The 10531-nt window shown below is 44.0% G+C and overlaps 1 protein-coding gene across 1 annotated transcript in view; it reads right to left on the reverse strand.

Annotated features, from left to right (window-relative positions):
* The window catches only part of CRACR2A (calcium release activated channel regulator 2A), a 62926-nt gene extending 53735 nt beyond the window's left edge, over nt 1–9191 (reverse strand). The window contains exon 1 of the mRNA XM_069806694.1: nt 9047–9191. The gene's annotated coding sequence lies outside the window, so the exon portion shown is untranslated. The remainder of the gene's footprint in view (nt 1–9046) is intronic.
* Nucleotides 9192–10531: the final 1340 nt, after the last annotated feature.

The raw sequence follows: 10531 nt of genomic DNA on the forward strand, positions 1-10531 counted from the left end.
CATGCCAGCAGCCAGGCAGGCCCTGGAAAATGAACAAGGCTAGGAAATGCTGTCATAGGGAATATAGGTCAGACATAACAAGGGGCATTTGGCTATGACAGCTGCCTGAACAGCTATAGTCTTTCTCTTAGGAGGAAAATTTCTAGCTCAGAAAGTCTGACCAAGCATCAGTAGCTGGGAAGATACACAAAGGAAAAGATCACTCCATAACTGCCCTGTTTCTTGATCCCTTTCCTGATGTTTCCAATATTAGACAGTCTCAAAAACAGTGTATGAGCTAGATGAATCTTTGCCCTGACTCTATATAGCCACCTGCAAGTGGATCAGATGGAAATGCCACTGCAAGCCACATTCAGACTACAGTGGTATAATAGTTTGGGTGAGATTCTCCTTCCATACTGCTTTTACACACCTAAACTTCACTTACTTCAATGCAGCTTGTTTTTGACTGACACCAGTGTATGAGGTAATCAAAATCAGGCCATCAGTTTCAACTTTGCTGTGACAGTAACTTAAAAGCAGGTTTAAGAATACCAAAAATCAGTGGGACAAGTGCAGCCTGAAGATGGTCTTGACAAGATCTGACCCAGAATCCAAGTGTATTGGATATAATAGATTCTCTTTTCTTTTTCACTTCTCAACAATTTCTCAAAAGCCCACAGCTGCAGGAACAGGCCAAGCTAATCATGATAGTAGGTGCTGCTAGACCCTGTGGTCTCTGCAAAGTTCATTAGCCTTCCTTAAGAAAAAGAAAAAAGAAAAACTGTGCAAGCAATAGATAGCCAATTGCATGGGAAAGAACAGAAATATGAAAACAGATTAAAAATGGTGGAGCAAAAAGGCACTATATGCAGTTTGATAAAGCTGTTTACATTTAGCAAACAGTACAGATACAATTCAGAAAACGTCACCATGCTTCCTTTCTAAATACTTCCATACCACAAAATGAAGTCATGTGTGCATCACAGGAGCCTTACCTTCTTACAAGTTGCCCCACCTTTCGTACACATCATAAAAACCTGCTACACAGCAAGTGTCTTGAATATAGCAGAAAATTAAATTAGAGCATACACTAGAATTCTTAATCCTTATGGCAGCTTCCAAAGCTGGTACAGTTCATCATAATTCCTAGAGTGTCCTGACACTTTGCAAATGCTGGTAATAAAGCAAAAGATTAGAACTGCAATTTGCGCCACGTTACTGGATCAGCAAAGTAATTATTCCAAGGCTAGTTTTAAATAACATAGGTATTCCATTCACTCATCCATCTCCTTCAGAAACGAAATGGCTTGAAAATGCAAAAGACTATTCTATTCTATTAAGACCTTTGATTTCCATTCTTTTAGCTACAAACACTTCACTATGCAAAATAGGCCGTATCATGAGCCAATGCAAACAAGCATAGCTCCAAATAATACTAAACAAGGATGTGGCTTTATGAGTGTTTACAGATGATTAATCACGAGGTATTTTTGGACCGGTCTGCAAAAGGCAGGTCACTGTTAGTATTTCAAATGACATTGTCATCATGATTTTCCAGTCAGGTGTACTGTAAATCACCAAATTCTGGAGATACAGAGCACTGTTGATCCACAGATTTCATAAGTCATGCCTGGTGACAACCCCATTCTCCCTAATTGTGGTCGTTAAAAACTTACAGAGCTGTTTTACCTGCATTCATGTCTCCGAGTTTCTAGTTTTCAGTAAAATATTTTTTTTTAGCATCTGTCTATAGGTACAAACTTTCTGCAGCACACTTTAAAACATGAATCATCAGCAGAAAAATGTAGTAAGCTTACTTAATACTGAGGTCACCATGGATTTATACAAAATACTCTCATAAGAGATAACATTTATGTTTTACAAACGCTGGCAAATAAAAATTAGATTGCGTACTTTTGCTACAAGAAATACATTTTCCTACAACCAAATTATCGTTATTAAAATAACCTGCAGCTGTTCTGTAGTATGCCTGACAAATGAACAGGGACCTCTTCAGAACTTACTTAGTGTCAGAGTTAGTTAATTACGCTGAAAAGCTTCTAAAGCTGCTAAAATGTACCACCACAATTATTTTAAGTTGGCACAAGCCTGGTGAAAGAAGTCATTCTGTTCCCCATTACTGTGCCCTGCCCTTGGACAAGCGTTGATCCAATTAGACAGTGAACCCTGTTGTAGAATCCTTTCCATTTAATCTGGACAGTTATAGTTTATTTAGATCAATTAAAGCCAAGTGGCCCACCATGGAAACACGTCAAAGAAAAATCAAGAATCAAAAAAAGCAGCACCTATAGAGAAGGACAAAAGAATGGGACTGCTAAGACGAAAGAGAGCACAATAACCATCCTCGAGTATGTGCAAGTTTGCTAGAAACAGGACTGGAGAAAAATACTCCCTACACACGTAACACAATACACAAGAAGCAACACTCTTGTGCTGCAACATGGCAGACAAGCTAGATGTGAAATACCATCCAATGATAAAGAAAGTAGAGCACTGAACCACTGACTGCAAAGGTAGCGCAACTGCCATCATGGAAGAACAGACCAAACAAATCCGCAAATAATGGCATAGCGTATCATTCCTTGAGAAAGACGAATAGATCAGTGGACCTCAATGTTACTTTTAGACATTTTGTAAAGACTTTATGACCGTTCATGGTAAAACTTCAGGTCTTACTCTTAAAACAACTAAGAGAGACAGAAAGTTGTGCATCCCCCCAAAAATGCATATTTTTTTCCTCTACTATGACTAAAACAATTACCCTTTAAGTTCTCATGGAAGCATTGTAAAGTCTGACCTAAGCATATGAACACCTGGACTGAACTAGGTGAAAAATGGGACCTTCATTCCTCCAATTTTGACTTTTCAAGTAAAAACACGCAAGTCTCATGCTTTTGCTTCAGAAAGGCATTGAAATTTGTCATGAAAGCCTCTTCTCTTCCACACAGCCTGAATTCACTGGCTAGGTAACATCTCTCATGATACACACGATCTCTCATGATTCCTCATCTTAGGAGCTAGTGCACCACAGGGTGGGTGTGGAGAGCTTAATCATGCAGGGATGGATCCAAGGCAGGCTGGAGTTCCTACGAGGGACTACGACAGGATCGCCTGAAAGGCATGTGTCATGAAAATAATTTCAGGGGAGCAGCAAAGGCAGACAACAAGGAATCCTGCACCCACTGGCCTAAAAAAGGAAAACTTTGAATTATGTAGAAATTCCTTTCCTGTGAGTAAATTTGTGGGGGAGAACCAAATTCTGTTTACAATCAGTCTTAATAGAAACTCTCCAACCAGCCCTGACTGCAGCTTTTAAAGATGAAGGGAACCATTAGGCTCACCTACTTTGATATTCTGCATAATGAAAGCTCAAAGCCTCATTTATACCACAACAAATTTTTAGATCTCCATAAAATTACCCAAATTTATTTCAAGGTAAGGGAAATGAGCAGAATCAAGGAGGGAAAAGACCTGGGAGAAGATGTTGTTGGTTATACATACATTGTAATCATATAAATGAAACTCCTCATTTTCAGAAGATGACTAGCTAAGAAAAAAAACATACCTAGAACTAAAGAAGGAAAAAAAAAAAAACAGGTCCTGTATCAGAAGCACAGTCTCCACAATATTAACTGGGAAACAGGAGAAAAACAGAAAAGATGTTTGAAGTGACAGCATTACCGATTCCAAAATAGGCTACCAAAGACTTTGGAGAGAGACCGCTCACTCCCCACTTGGCATTTGTCCCTAGATGAATCCACAAATCCAGATGTTGGAAAAAAAACCCAAACTATGTCACTTCTGTGCACAATGATGCAGGATCCCAACTCTCTGACTGGTGATCATGTCCTCATTGACCTTTTCTATTTTTAACATCTCCATCCAAGCAAGTAATTTTCACTGGGTTTGTAAGAAAATTTACCTCTCTCAAAGGCTAGCTTCCCACACAGAAGGTCGCCTGCCTGGCTTCTTGCTGGCCTCTGTGGAAGCAGTAAACAAAACTATCCATGTATTAAAATTCAGATGTCTAAAGGTAACAGACGTAAGCAAAGGAAGCAGGCAGATTCATTTACTCCCCATCCTGCCCCTTCAATATGGAAACATCAATGAAAAACAACTAATGTGCAGGCAACAATAATGACAGAACCTCTCGCTTTCCTTTCAGCACTAACTTCTCTGATTTTGGCTAAATATTAGCAGCTCTTAAGGATCCATACTGAAAAGACAGGGTGAAGTTAAATGAACCCACTTAGTGCTGCTAGGCTCCTTGAGAAATAAAGCTACTCTAATTATTTAGGATTTGAGTGGAAATGCATCTTTTCCTCTTGCTTCATTGCTTTGGATGCTTCCTTTTTAATGTATCTAAGAGATTAAAAGCTAAGAACTGTCTCGAAATGCAGATTTCTTATAAAAGGACACTGAATTTAGGGGCAACAATCATCATGGAAATCACTGTTGCAGAATAATCACAGGATCATCAGAGGTGTCAGAGCACCCTGCCTGTAGCCTCTGCATGCTTCAAGGACCCATGCTCTCCTTCTCCCCCTCCACCTGCTCTTCCTGTCTTCTTCAAGGACACCATTCTCCAAGAATACCTGTTCTCCCTCTCTCTTGTTCCTTGCCTGCCTGCTGGTTGCAAGAACCTTCAGTCTTCAAGAAACTGTTAACCTATCTAACACCTGAGCAGAATGGTGGTGGAAGCGTGTATGTGTATCCGAGTGCGTGTGTTCCCCACAAATTCTGTCTCTCTAACCTATCAATAAATCCTTACTGCATACAATTTGGCCAGTTATGTATTTTGGGCAACAACTCTGGCTAACACTTGTGGCTGCAGCATTAGTTTTTATAAATGTTTTCATGTAAACAGTAGTGACGTTAGCAGTTACAGAACTTGTACCAGAACTATTATAGAACTATACAGCACTATTTTACCATTACTTCGACTTCTTTCCAAAACATAAAATGTTAGTTCAGAGAAGTAAAATCTATTGTTAAGGAGCACCTTACAAGATATGCAATACCTTCCAAGCATGGTGAAGTCAAAACCGAGCTGACTCCATCTGACTAAATGATTTATTGCATTGCATTGTCCCCAGCACTGAAATTAAATGCAAATAACTATATTAATAACAGCATTATATTAGTAAATGCTGTAACCTGTAACATGATGTTCTAGCAGGAGGTATTACTAATTCATATGAGCTGTTCTATTTGTTGACAAATTATTTGCATTGGAAACAGAAAATGTCGCCCCTGAAGTAAAGGCCCGGAAAAAGTTTAAGTAAAGCAGTATAGGTTACTTTTAATTGTCTTATCTTTCAGGTTTTCCTAATGACTCACTGCTAAATGGAGCTACTTTCAGCTGGTGAAATCTGGTTGACAAGAAGATCTTTAAAGTACACCATTTTCACAAAAAAAACCCCCAACAACCAAACAACCTGAAATACTCTGCCTCCTCCAAAAGTCCTTGCTAAAAATGTCACTTTGTGGGGGAAAAATAAAATCAAACCCTTTTATCTGCCTAAAAAGCAACAAAAATTTGGCTTGAAACTTGAAATATATTCTTTATTTCTCATTTGTCAAGGAATGTTACAGCTTTAACCTGAATTAAAGGATTTTGAGATGCAAATTAAATATTCTCTTCAAATAAAAATTCATTTTTAATGGAAAAAAAGTCAGTGGAAAATTCCAGTCTACCGTGCCACTGACCTTAGTAGACCCAAGCTAATGCAGATTGCACTAGAAGACCCAAGAGGCATGTTCCAAGTGTCTCCTTAGTTATTTGGCACTTGGTTTGCAGTTGGCTTTTCAAGAATTCTTGTTTTCAAAATTTTCAGAATTTCTAAAACTATAAACTTGCTCTTGGAAACCACCGTCACCTTAGTCAGTGGGACAGTTTGTATGGGACAAGACCATGTGAGCGAGGCACAGGAATAGTTAATTTGCTAGTCCACTGTTTTTCCATTGCAAGAAGTAATGGTAAAACATGATACAAGAAGTGCCGTATTTTCCTATATGCAGTACAAGATAAGCTTCATGCTATCTCTTCTGCATGGCTCACTTCCAAGGTCTGGGAAACACATATAAACAAATCCACTAATCTATATTTGATTAGTAGGCTTGGTGTACCTCATCCTGTTTAGTTCTACAAAAAACTCTAGCAGCACAAAGAATTGAAAATGCATCATTACAGATTCTCAACTGGATTTTAATTCACCACTGCTTTCAAGTGGAAATATAACTTCCACATTCTCTGTGAGGCAACTAGTCAAAAAGTTACTCTTGCAGTTGTGCAGGATCCCCGCCTCCATTTATGCTGCTCTCTAAGGAACGAAGCTCCCCAGCAAGGCCCTTCACCCTTCTTGACACCCCCTCTGTGAGGCTAAGGGGTAAGATGAGTCATGTGAGGAAAAATGGGCTATTGCACGGTACTGCAGATAGGGAGAATATCTTCTGGCGTGGCTCTTTGGAGGTCACAGGCTCTTCCAAGGGGCACGTGCCCTGACCACAGCTCAGCAACGTGGTGACTTCCCACCGCGCAACAGGTATGGCTGCTTCATTGTTTCTGTCTAGCAAAAATAAGGTATCAGAGCAAGGGGCAGTCTGGGACACAGCAGAACAAATGCATGATACACAGGCACAGCAGAAGGAGAGCATGAGAAGGAAGTCAAATTAGACTGAGACATGACACACAATAAATCCAAGAGGGCCTAATGAGGCAGACTGGACAAGACTCCCAGTAAGCTATCCCGTACCTTGTTTATCTGCCCCCGTGGTGATTCAGCTTACTACATGTGGGGAAGAACTACCCCAGAAAAGGGCAGCGGTGCCTAGTGATGCAGGCAAATATTTATCATGGATTTTTTTTTTCTCCTAGGATAAAAAATAAATCAGATTTAGACTGAAAACTCTAGCCCTGACCTGCTTAGATCTTTGTCTGGAGAGAACTCCAAAGTCTTTAACTGAGTTTTGGTCAGTTTCTTGACACAGGCATCCTGGTGCTTCTGCATGGGTAAATTGTGGACAGTGGAATCAATTATGTTTTTACATCAGGTTTAATTTAAACTGATTAAATCTGCATTTTTAACAAGGGAAATAAAACCCTAAAGATGTATTACTCCCTCCTGACATGTAGAACTGTACATCCATATATATACTTGTACTGCAAATTAGCAAATGAGAGAGAGGGAATCTGGGCAGACCACTATATTCTTTACTCCTCCATATGGCCACCATTTACCCATCTACAAAACCATGCCAGTATATAATTTGTCAGTGAACAGAAACAGCAAGAAAAGAGAGAGCTCTATTAGAAGCAGCATGTACATCCTGTGGGCTGAAGAAACCAGACAAAAAGCCTGCAGAGTAATGCTCTTTAGTGCATTAATTTCTGCTACTTTCTTTACAGTTGCCTTCTAGTCCACCACAAGATAGGAGGAAAAGGAGGAAGCGGTGTCTCACACAGAACCAAATATACCTCCTTCATTTCAGCAGCAGTGAAGTCTCCAAGAGCTGGCAGACCAGGAGACTGTAAACTACTATTGCCCTGCTACTTAATCCACTCACAGTCATACATCTGCTCTTTGTACTTGAAATAGACTTTCGATTTCTTGATGTCAAGAAAGATGAGAATTTAGTATAGAGAAGATTGACATTTAGTTTTCACTCTTGTGGGTGTAACAGTTACCTTTTGAGTTGTACAATACTGAAGTCCCCAATGATAAATTTGGGGACCAGATATCCGAGTCCTTAGGACATCCCACAGACAACCAATAAACTTTTACCTGTGCATCAGAATAATTCATATATGCCATCTAAAAAGAACAGTGAAGCTGATCTGGAAACTGTTGTTGAAAACCACAAAGTTGCAACTAAGAAAACAGAAAAGTTTGTTAGAATAGTCAAAGCGTTCCAGAGGGATTTCACCATTCTCCCAATTGCGACACTACCCAGGTTTCATTACATGCAGTCATAATCTGTTCTATTGGTCTATATTAAGAAATCTATTATCCTGCTAACAGTTTCTTTTATAACTGTCATTCACAGTCATCACAAGCGTTCAGTATCAAGAAAGACAGAAAGCTAAATGAGATACCACACCAGTGCTACGGCAGTGTAAGACTGACACCAAACTACTGTAGGCGAACACAAGAATAATTTTTACAACCGTCGGTAGCAGCGCTGCCTACATCCTCACGAAGTGCTTGGTGGGCCTGTTCCTGCCCCGAAGGCTGTCCCCACCACAACCTCCGTCAGCTTTTGTACCTGCAGGGACGCCTACGTCCAGGACCAACTGGGCAGCTCCCCAGGTAACTGGGACATAATGCCACTTCTCTGTGACACTGTCGGCTTCAGCGTGAAGCGACACGAGGAAGGCAGAAGGGCAAACACAAGGGCTGCGTGGGGGTCAACGGCGCTTTCGGGCACCACCTTTACGAGCTGTTTGTTCCCTGTGTAGGAGCCTCGACACCTCGCACTTCAGCGCACCCGGCCGCCGTGCTGCAACGCGGGCTCCTCGCCCCGCTCCACGGAGGAAGAGAACACGGCACAGCGGACCGAACCCCCCCGCTGCTGCCGGGGCTAACGACAGGGCCCCGCGGCTGCCGAGGCAGCGAGCGACCCTCACGGCGCCTTCGGGACCGCTCCTCGGCGGGGCAGCCCGGGCCGACCCACCGAGCTTCCTCCGCCGGGCCGGGCCGGGCCCCCCCACCGCCGCTCTGAGGGGCGCCGGCGGAGGGGACCCGCAAGGGCCGTCCCTTACCGGCTGCCCTGAAGCCGCTAAGCGCCTGCCCGGCCCCGCAGAGCCCGCCCGGGCGCCGTTCTCTTGCGGCCGGCCGCTGGCAGGAAGCGAAGCTTGCGACAGGGCAGGAGGCGCGGCGGAAGAGCAGGGGCACGGTTGAGACACCCGGGTTCGGCGAAGAAGGGCGAAGCAGCGGCCGGCGGTGCCTCTCCGCCAGGAGGACGCTGTGGCTGACCGCCGTCCTCTCCTCATCCCTGCCCCCGACCCCTCTGGCCCACGATCCTTGTCCCCTCCCCCACTCACCTCACGCCGCTTCCCCGCGGGCGCTCAGGTGAAGGAGGCGCGACCGGAGCCCGGTGCGGCTCTCCCGCCTGCCCGCGCCTCAGGGTGGAAGGAAGAGGGCAGAAAGGCTGAGACAACTTTCGGAACTTCGTTCCGAGCACGGGTGGCACAATCGGGCGGGACGGGACAGCCCGGCCCCCTCCGTCCGTCCCTCCCTGCCGGCGGGGCCGGGCCGTCGGAGCTGGGGCGGCCCGATCGCACCTCACCTCCGGCCGGGGCGGCGACGGCTTTCCAGGGCGAGGGCCTGGGGCTGCAACCGCGGGGCAGAAGGGGCTCTCGCCCACAGCCAGGACTTACGGTGGCAGGACCAGCTGGGGTCTTCCACCCCTCGGGAGCTCAGACGGCCCCAAGTCCGGTTACACCTGCACGGAAGATGGCAACGGGAGGCAGAACGGGTTTCACGGCTGATTCGGAGGTTTCGCTTAGCCCGAAGTGTAGTTTGAAAAACGTGTGAGGCATCTGCGCCTGGGATCGGGTTCTCTGAGTAGCCTCCCCAGGAAGAGAAAAAAGCTCAGCACCGTAAGGTCCCCCGGCTGCAGAAGAGCCCTTGGGACACGGTGCCTGAGGAAGGCTTCATCTGCCTCTTCTCGATCGGGTGATCTGGTAGCAGACACCTGCTTTGACATCAGCTGCACTGGTCTGTTCTCTGGTCCTTACCCACACTCTCCATGGGTTCATCAGCTGTCCCAAGGTAAAGCTCCATGCACGCAAGGCACCCTTTCCACAGTGCACAAGCTCTCCTACTTGCCTTCCCACCCTGTCCTCCCTGAACAGCCTGTAACCCTCCAGGCTTATCTCCTTCAAGTAAGCTGCAATACCAGAGCACTGGTAAACAGCAAATCTCGCATCCCTAAAGGGGAATGTGAGGAAGACTGCAGGTAGTTTGCAGAATACAGGCATGTATGCCTGAGACACCTACTTACAAAGCACTACAAGTAATAGTTTAAAACAGTCATTAAATGCTGAGTTGATGATTACATACCTGAGTTTAACTAGGATGGCTTCTGCAAAGGGAAGTTTTACTTCACTAATTAATACAATTCTTTGACTATAGGCTTGTAAAAGTTTCCACAAGGCAAGCTTGAGTGAGTGTGGATTTACAGTACATTGAAGTGCTACTTGACAGTTACTGCTTATATCCATGCTCAGTAATAAAGTATTTGAAACTTGCTTACCGTGGCAGCTGCCTTCTATGTACTGTGGGCTAAAATAGGCACACAGGTAGTTACCATGAGATCATCAGCATGCTGAATAGCTATAATACTCTGCACATACTGACGTGACTCAGGCTAACTTTTCTATTTAACTTTTTGCTATGTTAGTAAAATAGGGGATAAAAGATGGAATTACATTCTTTTAAAGGTATGGACAATGTTTCCTACAAGATTCTTTCAGAGATATGAAGGCACGCTGTCAGCCACAAGGTACTAGACGTAATTTAGAAGC

This window comes from Haliaeetus albicilla, chromosome 19, assembly GCF_947461875.1.
Source record: "Haliaeetus albicilla chromosome 19, bHalAlb1.1, whole genome shotgun sequence".
Lineage (NCBI taxonomy): Eukaryota > Metazoa > Chordata > Aves > Accipitriformes > Accipitridae > Haliaeetus > Haliaeetus albicilla.